The sequence below is a fragment of the Taudactylus pleione genome, unplaced genomic scaffold, assembly GCF_031769625.1.
Source record: "Taudactylus pleione unplaced genomic scaffold, aTauple2 ptg000567l, whole genome shotgun sequence".
NCBI lineage: Eukaryota > Metazoa > Chordata > Amphibia > Anura > Myobatrachidae > Taudactylus > Taudactylus pleione.
In genome coordinates, this window is record NW_028284969.1 from 3,938,075 (window position 1) to 3,965,187 (window position 27,113).

The 27,113-nt window shown below is 46.4% G+C and overlaps 1 long non-coding RNA gene across 2 annotated transcripts in view; it reads right to left on the reverse strand.

Annotated features, from left to right (window-relative positions):
* Positions 1–18,432: 18,432 nt before the first annotated feature.
* Positions 18,433–27,113, reverse strand: part of LOC148481744 (uncharacterized) — a 179,188-nt gene continuing 170,507 nt past the window's right edge. For both annotated transcript variants that reach the window (XR_015871850.1, XR_015871849.1), the window contains 2 exons: positions 19,021–19,085; positions 18,433–18,927 (listed from right to left, as the gene is read on the reverse strand). This is a non-coding gene — a long non-coding RNA (uncharacterized LOC148481744). The remainder of the gene's footprint in view (positions 18,928–19,020; positions 19,086–27,113) is intronic.

Genomic DNA, 27,113 nt, shown 5'->3' on the forward strand with positions numbered 1-27,113 from the left:
TTAAACGCCCTTTTGACCGTTAGGCACGCCTGCGTTCGGATCTCCACTCCCCCGTTTTCAAGCACCTTCCCCTGTTACCACCCACAAATGGTACATTCTGTCAATCAAATTAGCAGCCCCTCGCTGTTTTGCGAGCGCACAATTTCCGACCGCAATGACTGGTTTGCGCATGCGCATTACGTTTACGACCCATACGCATGCGCAGTTGTGCGAACATCACTCAGAGCGAATGAGCGGCAGCTTACGAGCGGCTCTGAATGAGGCCCAGAGACAGAAGGGGAGCTGGCAGACAAAGACAGAAGGGGGATTGGATTCCCTAGCTACAGCCCAATGATGTAACAGCCCAATACTACACCCATCTCAATGCTGGATTGAAGTACTGTAGATGATTTTAATCTGTACAAACACATGTGGGAATGCTTGAACGAGAATTCTAAAATAGAGGCAAAGATTTCCAATGACAATAAACAATTACTTACATGTCAAATTAGGTGCCATCTGTATCAGCCAAAGTTAGTCATTTTCATATATTTTATTATATCACTGTTCTGCTTCATGGGAATCGCAAATTATCTTCTAATTATTACTTGTAAAACAACCAAAATAAGCGATCACCCCTTGGTTTAATGGACATATTGTATCATTGTACCCGCACAGTCCTGACCATGCAATAGATACACAGCACATTGCAGAAAATAAAACATTCTTGGATTGTGCAAAATGTGCTTTTTTTTCCAGGCGCTCTGGAAACCAATGAATTCTGGCAGTGTTAGCAGGGAAGAAAAATGACACTGGTTCCAGTAACTACATTTGACCCATCTTTTTATGTTACTGCATCTTTTACTCACTTAATTCATTCTGTCATCTCTCCCAGGCACTGTCATGTATACTTACAGATGATGTACTGTGGGGTCAGTATCCCTGTTATTGATACCAAACAAGTGTACACTAAAGACCAGATATCAGATATTTTCTAGCTTATGAAATTGTATGTTATATATAATGTTTACAGTATAATCATGAAGTTGAAACAGCATTACCCAAAATAATATGCATTTTGGAACAGCCTGTCATGTTTGTGGTACCACGTAACTCTAGGTGGTTTGCACTGATGTATGTGAGTTCAGGTGTTGAAAAGCAGCCTGTCCGGTCTTTTATTTTACCATAGGGAGAGCGATAGTGGGATCAGTAATATAAACTCCATGGTCAGTGCCGAGTTGTTTTATGCCTAAAGACTGCTTGACAACCCACTTTTTTGTTAACTTCAAAATCATCGAGGAAATGCAATGTGACATCTCCACCCACTTCCACCAAGAACAGGTCTGGCGGAATAACCATGAGGCAAACTATTTAAACAAAAAAATGCAAGGAAAGCACTGCATTTCCTACAGCTGATGGTTCCTACTGTTTAAAAGTTGGAATTGACATTCTTATTCCAGTGGGGCTTTGCCAGGTTTAAGTTGCTCGTATTAGGATACTGTTTTGACATATAATTATTATATAATCTGCAATGTACATGCATGATCTTATAGCAACCATTGGTAATATTCCATAAATATGGCCTCGGTATCCATAGTGTTCTGTATTTGTTTGTTTTTTTCCATAAAGGCTAATGCTGGGCATACACTATACCAGAGGTTCCCAAATGTGGTCCTCAGGCTCCCCAACAGTTCAGGTTTTTGAGATATCCATGGTTGAGCATAGCTGACTTAATTAGTACCTCAGTCAATTTGATTTAACCACCTGTGTTCAACCATGGATATCTCAAAAACCTGAACTGTTGGGGAGTCTTGAGGACCACGTTTGGGAACCTATGCACTACACAATTATCGGGGTGATCCATCCGATATCCGCGGATCTCCCCGATACCTGTAGTGCGTGTGCGGGCGACTGAGGGTTAAATATAGATCGGTCGGACATGCCAGATCGTCTAGCATGCCCGTCTGAAGCAATATTCTGTAAGTAAATGTCGGCTGCATCGGACAGTATGCCCAGCGTGGCAGAGGCGGAGCCCGGATATCGGGGACAATACTCTGAGAAACATCTCATAGTGTATTGCCCGCGATAACTGCAGGGTGTCAGGCTGCCAGAAAAAATGTCTCTCAGGTATTTTATCTGGCAGGGTGCTTACGCATCATGACCAAGAGGTACTGTAATAAGGGCCCGGGATAGCTTTCGGCGGCACGCATGGTATTTTTCATTTATTTTGTCAAATTTGGTCACACCCCCTCAGTATCGCATGGGCCGGCAGTATGTGAGTGATACAAACACTCAGGATAGTGAGCACAAGAGGGAACAGGGAATGTACCATCTGGGCCCCCAATTATATCTTTACCTGCTGACATATAGCACTCTTGGTCATAAGGTGGAGTCTCCTGTGGACTAGCACTGCAGCAAATGCACACCACCACTATGCCATTACGTATAAGCAAACAAGAAACTATTCTATTAATACATTTGTAGTTAGGTTTATGTAGAAATATAGTGTAAGCCAGGGCCTCGGACTCATCCCGGTCTCACCAGTGACTCTGCCACAGCCGAGAGTGATGCTCCGCATCCAGTACAGCCCCTTAGCCAATTTTAATAAGTCTGATCTTTCTTTCCATTTATGTATAAGATAAAACACCTAATTATTTGGATATATTTTAAATGTTCAAGGTTGTCAATTGTCTACGTCTCCACGTGTTGCGCAAACAATTGAACCATTCAATATATTTACTTTTGTATACATTCCTTATAATTGCAAGTTGGATGTATGAACTGCTCGTTCATGTGTAATGAAATTGTAGAAAGAATACAATAGGTGTACTGATCCTAGTCCAATGCACCTAAAAATAAATGCTTGAAAGGATTAACTACCATATTAACAGCCAAATCGTTGCACTTCAGTACTCACCAGTTTCAAAGCAGAGACAGGGAGCAGTGACAACACCACGGGAAGGCAACAAAGGAATTCTCTTTCTTTCTGTGCTTTAATATAGAATAATTTAGCAGGACTCCTTATTAGACAGCAAGGCAAGAAATGTGAACAATTTTGCCATCCATTCATCTTGCAAACTGCTTGTACTGCTGACCACAAGACAAATCAATTTGCTGGTTTCGCAACAATGATTTAGAAAATGTGGTAAAATATTGTTTGATGGTTCCATTTTTATTTACTGCAAAGTGAAAAACACATTTTACAAACGTAATGGGGCTGATTTAGATTAAAATGTAGATTTTGTCCTTACGCAGAATGTGCATCCGAGCAAAGCATGAGTGTAACATTTTGTTTATTGCATACATGACAAATGCAGAACGATAAACAGACTGGTCAAGATCTATTTTTACACTGTCTAGTTGAGCTAGACAGTGCAACTAGATAACTAGCAACTCTAAATAAGATTGTGCACCGGACAATTCTTCCCTGCAGTGCAGCCTGGACTGTGCTGGTGCACATTTTGCACCCAGTGGCTGAATCTGCTCCTAACTCTAAATCAGTCCCAATGTTGATGATTTACATGTCTATAGCCATACTTGCCTACTGTCTCCAGACTGCCAGGAGCCTCCCGAAAATAGTGTGCCACTCCCATCCCCCCACAAGAGAAGGCAAATCTACCGCACATGGGGAAGGGGGGGAGAGAAATGACACAATTCGATCTGAATTGCATCATCGTAGCCCCGCCCTCTGCCTTACAGTGCAGTAATATCGGGGCTGCCAGAATGTCGGTAAGTTTGTCTATAGTAGGCTATTATTATTATCCAGTATTTTACACAATAAGAAAAATTACAGTGCAAAGAGTAGATAAACACTGATATGAGATGCATGGAGTAACCGTATATTCAGTGCGGCCCAGTACACATGAAACAGATAGGGCGGTGGTCGCTTCTGATTGGCTCGATCCCAGCGCTGGGACACTTCTCCACTGCAGTAAAAATGAAGTGGTGGCAGGAAGTGGTGGTATGTTATATCCCCGTATACCACCTCACTTCCAGCACTGCGTATATATATATATATATATATATATATACACACACATACACACACTTATAGAACAGCTATACTGACTTTCAGAACTTCAAGAAAGGGATTGCAGCACAATTTTTCTTATACCATAGTCACACACCTAACTTGAGAGCTATCAGTAATAGTATGATTTGTGAGCGCCTTGTCATTAGTTATATCCTCCTTTATTTAAAACAACATTTCTGAGTAATGTCATACCCAGAAACTCACACATTGCAGGCAGACACCTAACTATGTGAGCTAGTTGTGATGGTCAGTTTAACCCATTGCAGCTAGCAGATCTATGTAGTGTGTGGCTGCAGGGCATTGGATGTGTGGCTAATGATGATTCTGACAGCAAACTGCTTCTCAAGCTGGGTACACACTAAGGGCTTTATTCAGAGGCGGCCGTCGCCTCGATGTTTGTCCAGTGCGCATGCGCACGAGGGAGCCGGTCTCTTTCCAAAGGGGGCGAGCTGTCGATGTTGATTGACAGCTCGCCCCGTTTGGAAGGTGGGCCGGGGGGGTGGCAGCCCAAACGGAGGCGTTCCCATGGGAACGCCTGCCGTTTGGGGGAGGCCCCACTGACATCACTAGTGATGTCAGTGGAGAGCTTCCGGATCTGATAGAGCCAGAAGCTCTCCGGGGCTTACGACAAGTGAGACCCTACCCTAGGGTCTAGTCATAAGCCCCGATGTTCGCGATGGTCTATGACCATCGCGACCATCACCCTAGCCGTCGTTAGAGCTGTGGGTGTAAACCCACAGCTCTAACGACCGAAACAGAGGCGGCAGGTCAGGATACAAGCGGCCGCCCAGTTTCTGAGCGACCGCTTGCATCCTCCGACCGCCTCTGAATGAGGGCCTAAGTGATCCATTGCACGATATATATCGTTCCGACGCGGATCACATAGTGTGTACCCCCGAATACGAGGGCCGTGGGTCATTCATTGCATCATCCCATCTGCTGTGCTGCATAGCAGATAGGACGATGCAATGATTGACGCCATGCTGCTAAATGCAGCTTGGAATGACACATCGCGCCGCCCTCCACTGCATCGTGCAGGGTGTACAGATAGCGCGATGTATTACTCCATCGTATCATCCCATCGCTGGGTTTACACATCGTGTAGTGTGTACCCAGCTTTACTCAGACAGATAACTGCCAGTGAACAAGAAGCAGTGCACAGGTGAGGTCATCGGCACGCTCTGGGCCCAGGACATTAGTACCAGCTGTATCCCCTGATGGCGGCCCTGTGTATATTAGCCTCAAGCTTTCACTGGAGCCTCGTGCAATGTGCAGCTACGCACTTTTCGGGCATTGCAGCCAGTAAAATATTGCTTATTTTTGTTTAAAACCTCTATGAGGGGCGAACAAACAATGGCCCTGATTCAGAGCCGGACGCAAGTGGCTGCTCGTTCGCTCCGAGCGATGTTTTCCCAACTGCGCATGCGTACGGATCGTAATACGCATGCGCGAACCACTCAGTGCGGCCGAAATTCATGTGCTCGCAAAATAGCGAATGCCTGATAATTTGAGTGACAGAAAGAGGCGTATGTGGGTGGTAACAGGGGAAGGTGCTTGAAAACGGGGAGTGGAGATCCGATCGCAGGCGTGCTTAAAGGTCAAAACGGGCGTTTTATGGGTGTGCATATTTAAAACAGCAGCGTCATTGACCACGTCACTGGGTTCTTTTATAGCCAGAACTGCTCGCAAAATTGTGGTAGCAAAAACCAACCACAAGAATAGCGAGCAGTTCATACCCTGGTCGATGTACTCGATTAATCTAATAAATAGCGGACATGACGTAGGATGCGAGCGGCCAGGGGGCGTATTTTTCCAAAAAACGAACGCAAGTTTTGTTCGCTCGTTCAGACCTAGAGGCGTGAACAGACCGCAAACAGCGAACGGTTCATTTGAATAGCCACCCCTTGTTTTAGAACGAACGACCGCAAATAGCGAGTGGCTCTGAATGAGGGCCAATGTCTTTTAGATGCAATTTCCCTCAACGCATGAAGCTCCCAATGGACTTGAAAATGGAAGATACAGTAAGGAGTCTCGGGACAGGTAAGAGAAGAGATCTGATGGGAAAACAGAACACTAGCACATGCATGTGTGTCACTGTCCATACAGATTTGTGTCATTCAGCCACTTATGCTGCTTGGCAGACGGGGAAGCTCTAACATAGCCAAAGTACAAGTAAGGGTATGTTTGTGCTATTGCAAACAGATGCAGACTGGGAAAAAATGCATATGCACCTTGGAAAGTGATATTATTTGCATTAGGCAGGCAGGGCCGGTTCTAGACCAAGTGGAACCCAGGGCAAGAATTTCCTTTGGCTCCAACCCCTCTAACACAAACGAATGCTGCCCCATTGCCTCACACACACATGCTGCCCACATAGCCTCACACACAATGTGCCCTATAGCCTCACACATACACTCTACCCCATAGCCACACACACACAGGGCCTGATTCAGAGCCGGACACTCTGACCAGAGTGCTCGCTCTGAATCAGGGCCCTCCTACCTAAAATTTGGGCGGCCTCCTGGCCGCTCGCATAGCTGTGGGTGACCACCCACAGCTTATGCGAGTGGCCAAAAAGATGGTCGCGATGGTCAAGACCATCACGACCATCGGCCTTGCGACAAGACCCTGCGGTAGGGTCTCACTGCCGCAAGCCCAGGAGTGCTTTTGGCTCTATCAGAGCCAAAAGCACTCCCACTGACATCACTAGTGATGTCAGTGGGGCCGGCCCCAGACGGTAGGCGTTCCCATGGGAACGCCTCCATCTGGGCAGCAACGCCCCGGCACGCCCACCAAAGGGGGCGTGCTGTCCTCACCATCGACAGCACGCCCCCTTTGGTGCGAGACCCATAGCGACAGCTTGGCTGTCGCTATGCGGGTCTCGCGCATGCGCACGACGGAGCTCCTAGGGCACCATCGACCCGCTTGCGAGCGGGTCTGAATTAGGCCCAGAGTGCCCTATAGCCTCACACACACTCTACCACATAGCCTCACACACACACATGCTGCCCCCATAGCCTCACACATACAGTGCCCCATAGCCTGACACAAGGCCGAATTTAGCTCTGTGGGGGCTTCTGGGCAATAAACATGTGGGGGCTCCTATCAATAAAGGTTATATATATATATATATATATAAATATATATATATATATATATATATATATATAGTACCAGTCAAAAGTTTGGACACACCTTCTCATTCAATGGTTTTTGTTAATTTAAATTATTTTCAACATAGTATATTAATACTGAAATCATCAAGACTGAAACTGGCTCTCAAGAAGAAAACCTTTCCAGGAGACTACCTCATGAAGCTGATTGAGAGAATGCCAAGAGTGTGCTGTCATCCAAGCAAAAAGGGGGCTACTTTGAGGAATCTAAAATATAGAACATATTTTGATTTGTTTAACACCTTTTTTGTTTACAACATAACTCCTTATGTTTTCTTTCATAGTTTTGACGTCTTCACTATTAATCTACTATGTTGCAAATAATTTAAATAAACAAAAACCATTGAATGAGAAGGTGTGTCCAAACTTTTGACTGGTACTATATATATATATATATATATATATATATATATATATATATATATATATATATATATATATATATATACACACATACAGTGGGGCAAAAAAGTATTTGGACAGCCACCGATTGTGCAAGTTGTTACACTTTAATGGGGGGTATCCACTTAGCGATAAACAAACGACAGCACGATTGTGACATTGCAATCGTGCTGTCGTTTGTATAGCTAGTGATGTGCTAGGACTGAACGTTCACTCGTTCAGTCACGGCACATCCCTCATCCCCGCACATGCAGACCTGCATGTATGGGCGATGTTGATGTCGGAAGCAACCCGGGGGCACGCCCATCGCGGGTCTCTTCCGTCCAAAACATCCCCGATGCATGCGCGATTTGCAAGCGATTGCACGATAACGACATCGTTATCGTGCAAATGCTTGCTTAAATCGCTTAGTGGATACCCCCCATAAAAGATGAGAGAAGTCTGTAATTTCCATCATAGGTACACTTTAACTGTGAGAGACAGAATCAGAACAAAATATTCCGGAAATCACATTGTATGATTTTTAAATAATTTCTTTGTATATTCTTGCGGAAAAAAAATATTTGGACACCTACCAACCAGCAAGAATTCTAGCTTTCACAGACCTGTTACTTAGGAAGCTCATTTATCCTCCATTCGTTACCTGTATTAATGGCACCTGTTTGAACTGGTTAACTGTATAAAAGACACCTGTCCACACCCTCAAACAGTCAGACTGCAACCTCTCCACCATGGCCAAGACCAGAAAGCTGTCTAAGGACACCAGGGACAAAATTGTAGACCTACACAAGGCTGGGATGAGCTACTCGACAATAGACAAGCAGCTTGGTGAGAAGAGATCAACTGTTGGCGCAATTATTAAAAAATGGAAGAAATCCAAGATCACTGACAACCTGCCTCGACCAGGGGCTCCATGCAAGATCTCACCTCGTGGGGTATCAATGATCTTGAGAACGGTGAGGGATCAGCCCAGAACTACACGGGGGGACATGGTCAATGACCTCAAGAGAGCTGGGACCACAGTCACAAAGGTTACCATTAGTAACACACTACGTCGTCATGGATTCAAATCCTGCAGCGCACGAAAGGTCCCCCTGCTTAAGCCAGCACATGTCCAGGCCCGTCTAAAGTTTGCCTGTGACCATCTGGATGATCCAGACGAGGATTGGAAGAATGTCATGTGGTCAGATGAGACCAAATTAGAAATTTTTGGTATAAACTCCACTCGCCGTGTTTGGAGGGAGAAGAATGATGAGTGGCATCCCAAAACCACCATACCCACTGTGAAGCATGGGGGTGGAAACATCATGCTTTGGGGATGCTTTTCTGCAAAGGGGACAGGACGATTGATCCGTATTATGGAGAGGATGAATGGGGTCATGTATCGTGACATTTTGGGGAAAAACCTCCTTCCCTCAGTAAGAGCATTGAAGCTGCAAAGTGACTGGGTCTTCCAGCATGACAATGACCCAAAAACACACCACCCGGGCAACTAAGGATTGGCTCCGTAAGAAGCATTTTAAGGTCCTGGATTGGCCTAGTCAGTCTCCAGACCTCAACCCAATAGAAAATCTGTGGAGGGAGTTGAAAGTCCGTGTTGCCCGGCGACAGCCCCAAAACATGACACATCTAGAGAAGATCTGCATTGAAGAATGGGCCAAAATACCTGCTGCAGTGTGTGCAAACCTGGTCAAGAACTACAGGAAACGTTTGACCTCTGTAATTGCCAACCAAGGTTACTTTACAAAGTATTGAGTTAAACTTTTTGATTGTCCAAATATTCTTTTTCCGCAAAATTATACAAATAAATTGTTTAAAAATCATACAATGTGATTTCTGGAATTTTTTGTTCTGATTCTGTCTCTCACCTTTTAAAGTGCAACAACTTGCACAATCAGTGGCTGTCCAAATACTTTTTTGCCCCACTGTATATATTTACTGTATATACGGCGCTGCTGACCACTTGTGGTGCCCTATAAATAAAATGTAATAATAATAATATATACACATATAGTAGTTGCACCCCTTCTGCAATACCCTCTGAAGTTGTGCCCCTTCTCCAATGCCCCAGTAGTTGTGCCTCTTCTTCAATGCCCCCTGTAGCTGTGCCCCTTCTCTAATGCCCCAGTAGTTGTGCCCCTGCAATGCCCCCAGTAGTTGTGCTTCTTATTCAATGCTCCCTGTAGTTGTGCCCCTTGTCCGATGCCCCCAGTAATTGTGCCCTCTGCAATGCCCCCAGTAGTTGTGCCTCTTCTTCAATGCTCTCTGTAGTTGTGTCCCTTCTCCGATGCCCCGAGTAGTTGTGCACCCTGCAATGCCCCCTGTAATTGTGCCTCTTTTTCAATGCCCCCTGTCGTGCACCCTAAAGTAGTGCCCCAGCACTAACTCCCCCCCCCCAAACGCCTGTGGAAAACTTGCCTGTCTTCGCTCCACGCTGTCAGGGCTCCCGGGTCCCGCCGTCACTGCTGCTGCTGCCTGCTGGATCTAACTAGATCCAGGAAAGGCGAACAAGCTCGTCTTATCATGGGTGACGTCATGACGTCACCCGCGCAATGCATCACTGGGAACGCTGGCCTCTGAAGCGATTATAGGCCAGCGTTCCCAGTTAGTTGGTCGCGATCTACATGCAGGAGCTCCGCGAGCTGGACCTAACCTGAAGCATGTGGCCAGGGGTTGGGGACAGTGTGTTGGGGCCCCCTATGTGTGGGGGCCCTGGGAAGTCCGCCCCTGTCGTCCTGCCCTTAATCCGGCTCTGGCCTGACACACACACATGCTGCCCCACACAGTAATAAATAAACCTCCATCATCCCAGGAACACTGGGCCTGATTCAGAGCCGGACGCTCTGACAGAGGGCCATCCCCCTGTTTTTTTTGAGCGGCCTCCTGGCCGCTCGCATAGCTGTGGGTGACCACCCACAGCTATAGCGAGCGGCCAAAAAGATGGTCGCGATGGTCAAGACCATCGCGACCATCGGGCTTGTGACGAGACCCTTGTGGTAGGGTCTCGTCTGCCGCAAGCCCTGGAGTGCTTTCGGCTCTATCAGAGCCGAGAACACTCCCACTGACATCACTTGTGATGTCAGTGGGGCCGGCCCCAGACGGTAGGCGTTCCCATGGGAACGCCTCCATCTGGCCAGCCACGACCCCCGCACGCCCACCATAGGGGGCGTGCTGCCACTTACCATCGACAGCACGCCCCCTTTGTAGCGAGACCCGGAGCGACGGCTTGGCCGTCGCATGCGCACTGGGCCAACATCGACCCGCTTGCGAGCACTCAGCGCTCGCGAGCGGGTCTGAATCAGGCCCACTGTGTACAATAGAGATGGCTAGTGAATGAGTGTCTCAACACACTGACTCGAATCATTCAGATGTTCGAATGATTCGAGTCACTCAGCGTTTGGTGTGTCGAGACACTCACCTCTCTAGCCTCTCTGTCAGTGGGAGCTAGAGTGAATGGCAACTCCGCCCCCTACACTGCTGATCCGTCCTGATTATACTTCTCCATTGACTCAGATCACCAGTGTAGAGGGTGGAGCTGTCAGTGACTCACTCTGAGTCACGCAGCTATTGCCAGGGCTCGGGGCAGTGCACTGACTCAGGAGAGTCAGTGCAGAAGCTTGAGCTGGGCTGCAGGGGGCAGAGCTGTCAGCGACTCACTGAGTCGCACAGCTACTGCCAGGCTCAGGACAGTACACTGACTCAGGAGAGTCAGTGCAGAACCCTGAGCTGTAGTACTGGGCTGCGGAACTGTAAGCTCTCACTCAGAGTCACTAGCACCTCAGCTTCTTACAGCTCTAAAGAGCCGTGTCCCGAGACACTTCACTGAGTTGAGCCATGTGGCTCAACTCTGTGCAGTGAATCGTTCTGCCCATCCCTAGTGTCCTATCAATGGGTGTTGGCTGCTCTGCCAGCTCTCTGTATCTTCCCATCTGACTGCAGGTTACCTCCTGAACCTCTGTGGCCAGCTTTCTGTGTCATTGTCTTTCTCTCTGCAGGATGGGACGGTGGCCAGCAGCAGAGGCAGGCATACACTGCAGTTCTTGAAGTTGTAGCAATGGAGGAAGTGACCCGCGCTCAGGTACCCTCTGCAGCTCCTCTGGCTCTGAGTCCATGCAGTTCTGTGAGGGGAGTCACGCGCAGCTGCCCACAGCCCGCAATGCAAAGGAAGAGGTTTGGCGGACTGGGAGCATAAGAGACACCGCCAGGCAGCATTTTGATTCCAGGTTGTTAATAGGCGGAATCTAGGGCCGCTTCTGAGCCTCAAATTGAGTTCAGCACGGCCACAGCCATATGTTCATCTGGCGGTAGAGCAGCGCTTCAGGCTACGGCGCACCGGGCAAAGGCCCTGTCAGCCTTCAGGTCAGATCAGCAGTGTAGGGGGCAGAGCTCTCAGCGACTCACTCTGAGTTGTGCTGCTACTGCCAGGACTCGGGGGAGCAAAACCTTGATCTGCAGTGCTGGGCTGCGGGGGGCGGAGCTGTCAGCGACTCACTCAGAGTCGCTGGCACCTCTGCTTCCTCCAATTTCAAAGAGCCATGTCTGGAGACACTGGACCTCATTCAGAGTCGGTCGTTGCGGCCGCACGGTCGTAAGGGAAAAGGGGCCGGATATGCAAATGATGCACTCGCAAGTTGCATCGTTAAGATGGGAACGTTAGCTGGATGACCAAGGGGAGGATGCAGCCGTAAGAATAAAAATACGCCCCCTTCTCGTTCGCATTACACGTCATCTCCGGGCATATAAGGATTAATCGAGACCATCGGAGCTGGTCGTAGAGCTTAAGGTTGACCTTACCCTCTCTTAAGCTCTACGATCAAGTCAGTGTAAAATCCTCCCATGTCATGTGTGCTATGACACTACTTTGTTAATTATGCACTCCCATAAAACGCCGTTTCCATAGTCAGGCACGCCTGCGTTCGGATCTCCACTCCCCCATTCACAAGCACCTTCCCCTGTTACCACCCACAAACGCCTCATCCTGTCACTCAAACTAACGACCTGGCCAAGTTCAAGGAGAGAGACATTTTCGATCGTAACAGCTAGTTTGCGCACGCGCATTGCGAATTTTACACATGCGCAGTTTAGCGAACATCAGCTGCGTACGACCAAGCGGCCGCAACGACCGACTCTGAATGAGGTCCTCTGTCTCGAGACACTTCACTGAGTTGAGCCATGTGACTCAACTCAGTGCTGTGAGTCGCTCTGCCCATCCCTAGCCGCCCCTGTAGGCAGGGGTAAAATGTGGATCATGATGATAATGGTCTCTAGCTTGTGATTGGCTGTTTGTGGACACTCTGCTGGCACTGATTGGTGCTTATTTCATCACTATGGCATCATATGTTTTAGCCTGTGCACATTTTTGTAAAGAAAATAAATACTTACACATGATGGGGAGTTGTTTTGCTGTATTAGGTATGAGGTGTTAGCAGTTTTATTAATGTCTAATAGAAAATGTTTTTCTTGCACATAAAATAAATGTGTTAAAACATGGAAGCAAGGTAGTTGTAAGAAAGTGTGTGTAATGTATGCCTGGCACAAATCCGGCATATACAAGGCCGCTGAGAGCTTATGTATTCTCTGACACTGAAGGGGTGTGGCCAAGGGGACGTGGCTATGTACCCTCTGGAGCCCATTGAAGGGCATGTTCACACCATCTTGGGGCGCATTGTTACACCTCCACTGCAGGACCAGGCCCCCAGAGAGGCCCTGCATTTATGCTATGTGTAATGCATCTTAAATATAAACAGAACAAGTGTAAATAGGCACAATCTCCATGATCAATAAAGAACATATTGTCTATGTAAGGCTTAGATAAAAGAATGTTAGCAAAATAAAATTTGACTTTATGTAGCACAAAATGTTGGATACAGTTTCAAAGATCCCAAAGGACCATGTAAAGATAACTCTGTAAGAGGACACTGAGGGCCTGATTCAGAGCTGGACGCTATTTGCGAACGGTCGTTCAGAAAAAGGGGACGGCTATTTAAATTGAGCACTCGCTCTTTGCGGTCAGTTGACGCCTCTATGTCTGAGCAAGCGAACGAAACATGCGCTCGCTATTTTGTAAAGACGCCCCCTGGCCGTTCGCATCATACGTCATCTCCGCTATTTATTAGATTAATCGAGTACATTGAAAGGCGTCTGAACTGCTCGCAGTGCTTGTGGTAGGTTTTACTTCCCGCAATCACTGCGAGCAGTTCAGGCTAAAAGACAACCAAGTGACGTGGTCGATGACGCTGCTTTGTTAATTATGCACTCCCATTAAACGCCCGTTTTGACCGTTTGGCACGCCTGCGTTCGGATCTCTACTCCCCGTTTTCAAGCACCTTCCCGTTACCACCCACAAACGCCTCATCCTGTCACTCAAATTAGCAGGCCCTCGCTGTTTTGCGAGCGCACGATTTCCAACCGCAATGACTGGTTGGCACATGCGCATTAATTTACGACCCATACGCATGCGCAGATGTGCGAACATTGCTCGGAGCGAGCGAGCGGCCGCTTACAAGTGGCTCTGAATCAGGCCCTGAATCCTCATTTAGTCCAATTCATTATAATCTTGTATACAACAGTCAGGTATCATGAATACATTTGATGAAAGGTCAACTTATTTGCCTTTTATATCTCCCCATGTAAGCCAAACCCTAGCTACCAGACACACACCATAGGCTTTATAAATTATTAACAGAAGATATCAATACATTCTATTTTATAATTTGTAAAATCCCTTACTGCCACCATTCCTGCCTCACTCCCTATTTACTATTATGCTTGGTGTATATTAAGACTCTTCTTTAATACAATACAGTTTTGCTCTATCAATCATGACACACATACCAAGACTGGCCACAACTATAAATGAATGGCTATGGCTATGATTGCTTTCCAGCCCATCAAACTAAATGCAGGACTTATGTGCTTATTACTCACTTATACATTACAAATGTAACAGATGAGCTATCGCAACATCTTCTGGGGTGCACCCACTGGTCGCTACAGAAAACATAAACATGCTGAGTCTAGCTAACCTCTTGTGGTTTGGTACCTTTTCCTGGATTCAACCATGCATGGGCACCGGTTTGATCAGCTGACTCCAGGTCCTTCCAATTGCGGAGGAGCTAGGCTACACATGACTTGAATCACCAATGACATTCCTAAGTGCCCTATTTAAATCCCTCAGTGCACCTGGTCATGGCCAGCACAACTAGTTTCATACCTGTTCCTGGCTCCAGTGTCAGCAGCTCTGCATTCTGATTCCTAGCTTGTCCTATTCGCAGTCCCCTGCATCCGCCGCCTGGTGCACTCTCCATCATGTACATCTGGGTTCCTGAGTTCATTGGTTCCAGCCTCCTAGCTTGGCGTTATCTTGCTTCCAGCAATCTGCAAGTGCTCAGCACTATACTCAATACCTGTTTGCATTATCATTCACAATCTGCAGCACACTATCATTATCATTCACAAAAGCACACAGGGTGCACATCTACCTATGTGCTTTTCCAAATCACAACCTGCAGAAAGCACATCCATCACCTGCGTGTATTTCCATTCACAGTCTGCAGAGAGCACTTCTATCACCAGTGCGCAGTAACACTCACCACCTGCAGAGTGAGTATTATCATTCCTCAGATTGCCAGGCTCCAGCAAGTGGCGCTTTCATTGCAGAGCAGCTTATCAGTTACACTCAGCTTTAGGGGCCAATTCATTAACACATAAAATTCGATGCAGGTAATTAGGTTTAGAACCCGCATGGAGTCCTACCTAATTACCGGAGGAATTCATCATTCCTCCTCTCCATAAGTATCTATTCCGAAAAGCTGTCATTTTTGTGATGACAGCTTTTCGGGAAATAGATACTTTTCCCTACCTTACCGCGGATTCAATTTGAAACACCCCATGGTTCAAATCCCGGCAGCGCCAGCCCGACCTGGAAGGAAATCCCGATCGTCTACAAGGTAAGTAAATACTAACCTAACTGAACACCCTAACCCTCCTTTAGGGTGCCTAACCCTAACCTCCCCCCCGTGCCTAACCCTAATATCCCCCCGCTAAGTGCCTAAACCTAAGTCCCCCGGAGACTTAAACCCTCCCTCCCCCTAGCCTAACCCTAACCTACCGGGGGGGTGCCTAACCCTAAGTCCCCCCGGGAACTCTAAACCTAACCCTCCCCCCCCCTGCAGCTGACTGTGCTCGGCATCCCTCCGATCGGGATGCCGGGCGCCGGTCTCCCGGCGTAGGTTAGCTAACCCTCGCCAGGATTCTGTAGTCTAGATGCCGGCGGCATTGTGACCGCCGGCATCCTAAACGCATACCCTTACCGCAGCTGTAATCAGTGCTGCGCATGCGCCGTTACATCCGTAAAAGCAGCGCATGCGCAGCACTGCCTACAGCTGCGGCACTTGTGTGCCGCCCCAACCCCTCCCTCCCCTCACCTCCCCCCTGTCCCCCACTTACCTGGCCGCTTAAGCTGCCTCAGGCTCCGTCTGCTGTGCTGACACTGTGTTCTCCCGGAAGAGTTTAGAAAGAAGAAAAAAACAGTGTCAGCACAACAGACGGAGCCTGAGAAGCAACTGAGGGAGCCGGTGGAGAACCTGCCCAGCTGACAGCAGATAAGTGTAACCTGCTATACGCCACCTCACAGTGGCATATAGTAACACCATCAAATTCCGAAAATACATAATTTTTGGAATTTGATGAATAGCATAATTTCTATATCCCCATACTAATGTACTAATGTATGGGGAGTGTGGAAATTAACAGATGCGGACTTAACCAGGACAGATCAGTGTTATCTCCTGTGTTAAGTGTCTTCATGAATACTAAAATAACGGTAATTAAGGAAAATGTCCTTAAAAACTTTATTTTAGTGTTGGTGAATAGGCCCCTTAGTGTCTTACTCTAACTTTTATTCTGTTCAGCTCAGTCCCTCTTATGTGTTTGGCTATTTGAATGTGGAGAAGCGTCATTAGACCACCTAACTTCGTTCACTCCAGCTCCAGGCAGTCCTGCCCGGAGGCCCCAGTCCTCAGCCCAAACAAGACTTAATGGTAAATTTACTAAAGGTCTATTTGGCATTTTGAGTGATTTGAGGTGCGATTTTCATTCGATTTGGATTCGATTTTGGTTTTGAGTATTTACTAAAGGCCAAATCGCATGTAAAATCGGACTTCAAATCGGCTTTGGACTCAAATCGCTCATCAGAAAAACATTGGTACTTTTACATAGCCCAACACACAAAACCCTTATTTACTATCATTCGATTTGAAATCGTCCTCAAAATCGGACTTCAAATTACTCTTCAAATCCCCAATACAATAGACCTGCTACATGCTTTCGATTTGAGCATGAGCAGGTCGGTTTCACACAGATACATGCAGACATCAGTGAGATGCCTGCATGTATCTCACTGTAAAAAGCAATTAAAGAGTTCAATTAAGAAAAAAATTGACGTGAGGTCACCCCCCAAAACACAACCAGCCCCAGACTTTGCCAACCCAGTTCTGGTTGACTAAGTACAGGGAAAAAATGACGTAGGGTCTCTCTGTACTTAGTACAACCAGCACAGGGCTATGGGAAGCAGAGCTGGTTCTGTATTTACAGGGAAAAATTCGCGTAGGGTTCCCCTGTTAGATCCAGCACCAGCTCTGGACCCTTTCTAACGGGGGACTGATGCCACAGCCAGGGGAGCCCTATCACCGGGCCCCCAGCCACAGCATCAGCCCTGACGGTTAGTCAGCCCAGGCCAGGGATCCCTGGGGAGCTAAAGACCCCTTCAAAGAAAGGGGTCTCCCTCTCCAGGGCACCCCTAGCCTGGGCAGATAGGTGAACTACAAGTCCTAGTGGTCCCTTAATGCCCCGCATGCTGGTACTTGTGGTTCTCCAAGTACCAGCATGCGGGGGAGGCTTGCTGGTACCTGCAGTATACTGGAAAGACAATGTTTATTTGTATCTCTTAATAAACCACACTGTCACAGTCAACCCGCCACCCACCACCCAGGGGTGGCGGGGATAGCCCCGGGCTATCAGCCCAGGCTAGGTATGCCCTGGAGAGGGAGACCACTTTTTTAAAAGGGGTCTCGAACTCCCCAGGGATCCCTGGCCTGGGCTGACTAACGGTCAGGGCTGATGCTGCGGCTGGGGGGCCCGGTGATAGGGCTCCTCTGGCTGTGGCATCAGTCCCCCGTTAGAAAGGGTCCTGGGCTGGTTCTGGATCTTACAGGGGAACCCTATGCAAATTTTTCCCTTTAAATCCAGAACCAGCTCTACTTCCCATAGCCCTATGCTGGTGGTACTAAGTACAGGGAGACCCTATGTCATTTTTTTCCCTATACTTAGTCAACCAGAACTGGGTTTCAGTAGTCCGGGGCTGGTTCTGATTTAGGGGGTGACCTCACGTTTTTTTTTTTTTAAATTTAACTATTTAGACACTTTTTCCAGGCAGATACATGCAGGCATCTCACTGATGTCTGCATGTATTTGTGACAACAAACTGCTCATGCTGAAAGTGAAAGCATGAAGCAGTTCGTTGTGTCTGGGATTTGAAGAGTGATTTGAAGGGTGAGTTGCCGTTCGATTTGGACATGAACTTGCCAAATCGAACAGCAAATCACTCTTCAAAACCGACTCAAATCGAATTTGTTTTGCAAATTGCAAAACAAATCGACTAATAGTAAATGCAGTTAAAAAACTGTTTTCACTGCATGTGATTTAAGTCGATTTGAGAAGTGGTAAATCACTCCTCAAATCGTGCTGCAAATCAACCTTTAGTACATTTACCCCTTAAATTCTGACAGTTCTGACAGTTTGCACTGGTCAAATGGACTCGGTGGGAATACAAACGCAAGGGGCAGACACAATGCAAAGTCTGATTAATCATCTGGAGAAACAAGAAGAGACACATGGTGATGTGATGCAATTCCTCCTGCATGGACATTCTCCAACTTACACTTGACAAAATCAGTTCAGTTTCTCAAACAGTTCCTGCAAAATCCTTTGTCTCCATTCCTTATCTCAACCTGCCTACACCAGAGACATTTAATGGCGTTCCTAAATCCTGCAAAGGATTCCTTAATCAGTGTAGGATCCACTTTAAACTGCAACCAAATTATTTTTCTTCAGCCAGGTCCAAGATCACATACATTAGCTCTTTGCTCTCTGGTCCAGTCTTGGCATGTGTTTCTCCACTCTGGGAACATTCCGATCCGATTCTGACTTTGATCAATTTATAGACAGCTTCCGGAAAATTTTCGATGAACCTGGCTCTCTGCTGCTAGTGTGAAATACTATGCCTTCCTCAGGGTTTTCGTACAGTGGCCCAATACGTCATTCAATTTCACACTCTGGCCTCTGAATTAAGATGGAACAATGAGGCGTTACTAGCTGCCTTTTGGCAGAGACTTTCTGAAAAAGGTAAAGATGGAATGTATACATGAGACCTACTTGCTAATCTTGAAGAATTAATTTCACTGTGCAATAAGGTGGATCTTCGTTTCAGAGAACATGCTCTGGAGAGAGGAAAGAGTGAGAGATTCAAGATTAGATCAGTTCCTCATTTCTAGTCTCAACCTCCCAGCACCCAGGAACAAATGCAACTTAACTGCTCCAAATTGTCAACTGGGTAAATGTCAGAGGTGACTCCATAAATATTTGTGCTTGTACTGCACTGGTCCTGGTCATGTCCCAGGATCTTGTTCCAAAAGGCCAGGAAACTTTAGTGCCTAGTGGTATTTGGAGAGGCCAGCCTAGGTGGGACAGCAAACTCTTTACTTGGTTAACAGGACCCCAAACAGTTTGCATCTTCCAGGTCACTGACAGGTGCACAGATGTATTCATTACTCACTGACAAATTTTAAAAGAGCCACAGGTGGAGCTGATTCTTGTGATTCTGTGCAGAGACCTGGAAAACAAGCACTATTTGGGGACCTGAGGACCGAGTTTGAGAATCTATGCTCTAGAAAGCACTAAGGCTGCCAAGTTCCTGTCTACACTCGTTGATTCCAGAGCAAGTGGGAATTTTATTACTTCTGCTATTGTTCAAGAGTTGGAAATTCCTGTATTACCATTACCAATACCTATTTATCTCATCGCCATAGATGGGAGTCACATTCCAGGTGGAGTCATAACCCATCAGACCTCAGCAAATAAAATTCAGAGTAGGCGTCTTGCACTCTGAATTTATTAACCTTCTTATCATCTTTAAAGCCTTTAAACCAGTGGTGATCGGTTACCCTTGGCTTCAGAAACACAGGCCTCATATTGATTGGACTGCTCCTCAATTCCTAGCCTGGGGTGAACCTACAAGGGAACCTGTCTTCAACATGTTCTTCCTACTGGAATCACCATCACCTCTGAGGAGATGACTCCTCCCTTGAATATAGAGTCTTTCAAGATGTTCTTAACAAACAATCTGCGGAAATTATTCCTCCTCACAGGAACTGGGATCGTCTCGTCTATTTGCTTCCAGGCAAGAACCCTCTCCTAGGGAATGAGTATCATCCTCATTGTCTGGTCCCTGCATAGACTATAGGGTTTGAATGAAATCACTATCAAGAACAGTTATCAATTTCCTCTAATTTCTGAACTTTTTGATAGAGTCAAAGGGGCAACCATCTTTACTAAGCTGGATCTTATTGGTGTTTATAATCTCATTCGTATCCAGGCTTGAGACAAGTGGTAAACAGCCTTTAACACTAGTGATGGCTATTACAAATATCTTGTAATGCCCTATGGTCTCAGTAACTCTCCAGCAGTATTCCAGAATTTCATTAACAAAATATTTTTAAATCTGTTATACAATTATGTGGTGTGTCTCGACGACATACTTGACCTTCAAACTCGTCAACATGTAAAAAAGGTCCGGTGACTTAGATCAAATAATTGATCTACTACAGGAGATTAATTTGTTCTACTCTTGCAACCTCCATCACTGTGCTTACCCGCAAAGGAGCTGACCCAGCTCATTGGTCAAAGGAGGCTCAAGTGGCCTTCCATCAGTTAAGCAGGCCTTTATCACCGTTCCAGTTCTCAGTCAGTCTGACACTTCTAAATCATTTAATCTGGAGGTGAAAAATAACTTTTGGCTATGAAGATAGCTCTTCAAGAATGGAGACATCTCTTGGAGGGGACAAAATTTCCAACTACAATTTTCAATTATCATAAAAGTCTTCTGTATCTGAAGTCAACGCAATGTCTCGATCCTTGTCAAGCTTGTGTTACGGTTCTCACACGTTTGTGTAAAACCTCTAGAGCCAGGGAGAGGATCTTCCACCAATAACAGCCACCCGCTGTTCGCTCAGTGATTTATTTACACACTGGTACTTATGGCTGCCTAGATTTATGCCTCCAGCAGTAGAGGCTTACACAACCGATGAGAGACTGCAGGACTGCTGACTAGAAACACGGCTGAGGAGTGGCAGTCCTTCCTCTACTGGTACTAGCTGGAGTGCAGTTGCAGGTGATAAGTACTGGAACAGATGTGATTGACAGGATACTCTAGCAGCGGCAGATGATGGGTCTCAGGAATGTCTATTGACTATGGTGCAGCTGGGTTGTCAGGCAAGAAGCAAGTGGACAAACTAAGTAGGCTGCAGAGCAGGAATGACCAGGACTGTGATACTGCAAGATATCAGACAAGGACTGGACAGGCAAGATACAGGCAAGAACTTGACAAACAAGATACAGAGAAGAACTAGACAGAAAAAATGCAGACATGGACTTGACAAACAAACTACAAGCTAAGACTTGACGGACAATGAACAATTATGTGGCATAACCAGTGGCTGAAGCAACAAAGTTTAAGGTGCGGCCTTGAAGACAGTCATGCGACTGGCACCAAAACGATGTGGCCTTGCGGGCTATGGTGTGGTTATGACAGCCAAGATGCGGCTTGAGAGCAGAGATGAATGCAGGCCATGAAGCGGCCTTGCGAGCCATGGTGAGACTATGACAGCCGAGATGCGGCTTGAGAGCCGAGATGAATGCAGGCTATGATGCCGCCTTACAGATCGTGGTGCGGCTATGACAGCTGAGATGCGGTTTAAGAGCTGAGATGAATGCAGGCTATGATGCGGCCTTGCGGGCCATGATGCGGCTATGACAGCCAAGATGTGGGTTGAAAGCCGATAGTTATTCAGGTCGTGATGTGGCACTGCAGGCCAAGGTGCTTCTGGAACAATATGGCAGACAGGTGAACTAAGGCACAACAGGAACACAGGCTGGAAGCATACGGACACGGCTTGACAGGATTCTGGCATGAAAACGCCACAGGCAGCAGCAGGGTATGATTCACAGGCTACCCCTAAACAAACAGACAGGTGCAGGACACTGACAGAATGATTCCGCATATAGGAACTGTGGGACAAGGTAAGACCGGAAAAGATTCAGACTTCTGAGCACAGAACAAACATTCTCTGGACGTCAGATAATATAAACGACACTGAGTGCAGGTGTAGCGGAAACTTAAGAGATGCAAGGTCCAATCAGAGCCATTTCCCAAGTGATTCATTAGTGAGCACCTGAGATCTGCACACACACAGACAGGCAGGAATGACAGGCTATGAGCTGTACACAGACAAGACAGGATTTCCAGCTACTTGCAACAGCCGGAACATGGACAACAAATAATGCAGTGTTCCAGTCACAACTATGGCTGGGACCTGCCACCGTTATAATTCGCTACTCGCGGATCCTAACAGCTTGCCCTAGTCCCTCTTCTCCAAATTCGAGTTTCAGGTGACCTTTTGTTCGGGGCTCCGCAATCAAAAAGCTGATGCTTTGTCTCGCTCCATGGAAGATGCATGCTCTACTGTACCAGAGAATCATTCTATCAATAACCCACTTTCCATCTCGGCCACTTGAACCACTGTTATTCCAGCAGGGGTAAAACTTTTGTCACCAAGGGCCTTCATAAGAAACTCCTTCACTGGGCTCATGCATCTCAATTTGACAGTCGTGCCGGAGTTCAAAAGACCCAAGAAATAACTTCTGCAATGTTACTGGTGGTCCATACTGTGTAGAGTTGTAAAAGATTATGGGGTATATTTACAAAAGTTCGATTTTGTATTAGATTTTATGTTCGATTTAACTCACCTGAAATAGAATCAAATCGAATGTAGACATCACTGTCAAAATTCCACATTTACAAAAATTCGATTTTGAGTCCTATATGCAAAATTGAATTTAATGTTGTTTGATTTGATTTTGAATAGTGATTTCTGGTTCGGTTTTGTATGTCCATTGCAAAATCAAACATAAAATCACCTATAAAATGGAACACAAAATCGAATGCAGCATCCCCAAAATAATACACCTGGTTCATGCTGCTGATTGTAGCGTAGTACATAGTTTTATGTGTATGTAAGTGCTAAAATAAAAAATGGCATAGGGTCCCCCTTAAAGCACAACCAGTACCGTCTTTTCTAAGATGGTCTAGGTTGTGAAAATATGGGGGACAAAAGACCTAATGGTCCCCCGTAATTTTCTCAACCAACACAGGGCTGTGAGTCGGTCCTGGTTGTGAAAATACATTGGACAAAAGACGTAGAGACACCCCATATTTTGCACAACCAGCACCAGGCTCCTGAGCTGTCCTGGTTGTGAAAATATGGGGGACAAAATGAGTAGGGGTCCCCTGTATTTTGCACAACCAGCACCGGGCTCTTACTAGCAAGGGTGTAATGGCACAGGGTCCCCTGACCAAAGCATTAATCACCCCACACTAGTCAGCCAAGTCAGGGATTCATGGAGAAGTGGGGACCCGCCAATAAAGAGTCCCCCCTCTCTAGATAATCCCAGGCTGGGGCTGAAGCCCGGGCCTATCCCCTGCAGCCTTGGAAGATTGGTGCGGAGTTGATAGTGGTAAATATATATAAAGTAATATTGTCTTTTACAGGGGTACTATAGGTCCCAGCAAGCTTCCCACACATGCCAGTACTTGGAGAATAAGTAGTACCAGCATGTGGGTCATTAAGGGGCAGCTGGTACCTCTAGTTCTTCTGGAAAGGATACAGGACCTCATTCAGAGTCGGTCGTTGCGGCTGCTCGGTCGTAAGGGAAAAGGGGCCGGATATGCAAATGAAGTGCTCGCAAGTTGCTTCGTTAAGATGGGATCGTTAGCTGGACGAGCGAGGGGAGGATGCGGCCGTAAGACTAAAAGCATGCCTCCTTCTTGTTCGCAATACACATCATCTCCGGCATATAAGGATTAATCGAGACCATCGGGAACCATCGGAGCTGGTCGTAGAGCTTAAGGTTGACCATACCCTCTCTTAAGCATTACGATCAAGTCAGTGTAAAAGCCTCCCATGTCACATGTGCCATGACACTACTTAGTTAATTATGTACTCCCATAAAACGCTGTTTGCATAGTCAGGCATGCCTGCGTTCGGATCTCCACTCCCCCGTTCACAAGTACCTTCCCCTGTTACCACCCACAAACGCCTCATCCTGTCACTCAAACTAACGACCTGGCCAAGTTGAAGGAGAGAAAAATTTCCAATCGCAACAGCTAGTTTACACACGCGCATTGCGAAACTTACACATGCGCTGTTATGCGAACATCGCTGGGTACGACCGGGCGGCCACTTACGACAGACTCTGAATGAGGTCCACGGTGCCTTGCAAAAGTATTCATCCCTTTTTGCATTTTTCATGTTTGCCTCACAACCTGGAATTAAAATGAATTGTTTGAAGGTGTGCATCATTTCACTCACAGAACATGCATACAATTGTGAAGTTGTGTTTTTTTTTTAATATTGTTAATCAAACAACATTTAGGACAACATAACAGAAAACTTCAGCGTGCGTAACTATTCACCCCCCTACAGTCAGTACTTTGTCGAGCCACCTTTTGCGGAAATTACAGCTGCAAGTTGCTTTGGATAAGTCTCTATGAGCTTGCCACATCTTGTCCCTGGGATTTTTGCCCATTCCTCAAGGCAAAACTGCTCCAGCTCCTTCATGTTGGATGTGGTTTCCGCTTGTGAACAGCAATCTTCAAGTCTGACCACAGATTCTCAATTGGATTGAGATCTGGGCTTTGACTAGGCCATTTCCCCTTAAACCACTTGGGTGTTGCTTTAGCAATATGCCTCGGGTCATTGTCCTGCTTGAAGGTGAACCTCCGTCCCAGTCTCAAATCACAGGCAGACTGAAACAGGTTTTGCTCAAGAATATCCCTTTATTTAGCACTGGCCATCTTTCCCTCGATTCGAATCAGTTTCCCAGTCCCTGCTGCTGAAAAACATCCCCACAGCTTGATGCTGCCACCACCATGTTTCACTGTGGGGATGGTGTTCTTGGGGTGATGGGATGTGTTGGGTTTGCACCAGACATAGCGTTTTCCTTGGTGGTCAAAAAGTTACATTTTAGGGTCTCATACAGACCCGCTCGCAAGCGCTTGAGTGCTCACAAGCGGGTCGATGTTGGGCTCTGCGCACGTGCAGCAGCTGCACTGCGTGTGCGCAAGCCCTGGAGCGAGAGAGATATTCTCTCGCTCCGGGGCTCACTACAAAAGGGGTGGCTGTTGATGGTGATCGACACCTCGCCCCGTTTTGTAGGCGTGGCTTCACAAACTGAGGTGTTCCCAAACGATCGCCTGTCCGTTTGTAGGTGGCCCCACTGACATCACCAGTGATATCAGTGGGAGAGCTCTCTGGGGCTTGCGGCAGACAAGACCCTACCACAAGGGTCTCGTCCCAAGCCCCGATGGTCGCGATGGTCTTGAACATCGAGACCATCAACCTGGCCACTCGCTAAAGCTCTGGGTGGTCACCCACAGCCTAGCGAGCGGCCAGGAGGCCGGGTCGAAAAATAGATGTGGCGGCCCTTATTCAGAGCGAGCGCTCGCAGTTTGCGAGCGCCTATGAATGAGGCCCTTAGTCTCATCTGACCAAAGCACCTTCCTCCATACATTTGGGGAGTCGCCCACATGCCTTTTGGCAAACTCAAATTGTATCTTCTTATTTTTATAACTAAGTAATGGCTTTATTCTGGCCACTCTTCCATAAACCCCAGCTCTATGGAGTGTACGGCTTATTGTGGTCACAAGCATCGATACACCAGTCTCTGCTGTGGAACTCTGCAGCTCCTTCAGGGTTACCTTTGGTCTCTGTGCTGCCTCTGATTAATGCCCTCCTGTGAGTTTTGGTGGGTGGCCCTCTCTTGGCAGGTTTGTTGTGGTACCATGTTCTTTCCATTTGATGATGATGGATTTGATGGTGCTCTGGGGGATCATCAAAGATTTGGATATTTTTTTATAACCCAACCCAGAATTGTACTTCTCAACAACTTTGTCCCTGACTTGTTTCAAAAGCTCCTTGGTCTTCATGGTGTGATGCCTCTTGCTTAGTGGTGTTGCAGCCTCTGGGGCCTTTCAGAAAAGGTGTGTTTATACTGACAGATCATGTGACACTTAGGTTTCACACAGGTGGACTTCATTTCACTAATTATGTGACTTCTGAAGGTAATTGGTTGCACCAGAACTTTTGAGGGGCTTCATAGCAAAGGGGGTGATTACATATGCACATGCCAATTTTCAGAATTTTATTTATAAAGATTCTTTGTTAGATATATTTCTCATTTCACTTCACCAAATTATACTAAAATAATAAAATTCAGATTAAAAAAAAAAATTACAGGTTGTAATGTAACAAAAAGGGTAAAAAGCCAGGGGGGTGAATACTTTTGCAAGGCACTGTATATTAAAATAAATACAGTACTCATACACTATAGAAAGTATACATTTATTACATACTCACACTCTACTCACCTTGTACCCAGTGTTTGGTCCTCTTCTCCAGTAGCATTCCACTATATATTCCCCAAAAAATTACTCACCTAACCCTTTGCAGGTCAGTCCTCTTCTCCAGTAGGTTCCCTGGGCATTAAAAACAAACAAACCGGCATAACAATCCAATTCAGACACTGAAGAGCTGTATGAGTTTCAGTATTGTCTCCCAATCTAGCTTCTGACACCAAACTACATTTGCTGAAATGTTGAAAAAAGTTTGCACCACTCTGTTATAGGCTTACAAATTGTTCACTGACCGAAGAAGACAAGCTATATCAATGTTGAGACCTGGGGATCAAATCTGGCTCTCCACACATAATATGATGTTGTGTTCCTTCTTTGAAGTTTAAACTTTGATTAACTGATCCCTACCCAATTTCTCAAGTCATTAATCCAGTGGCCCACAAATTACAGTTAGCACCATATCTTCCGGTTCCCAATTCCTTCCACATTTCACTTCTCAAACCTCTAATCATTGATCAGTTCCATTCCGGCAATTTCAAGAGTCCCTGCGTACTCACACAGTGGGTAGTAGAGGTCAAAAGGATTGTTGATATATGTTGTCATCAAGGTCATGTTCATTACTTGATTGATTGGAGGGGCTAAGGTCCAGAGGAATGGGCTTGGATTAATGCCACAGATGTTCATGCTACAGCTATCATTCGCAAGTTTCATCTGAACTTTACCTCTTACCAAATCAGGTGCTACCTGTCAGGACTGTTGTGTTTTGTGTTCCTGACCGTGA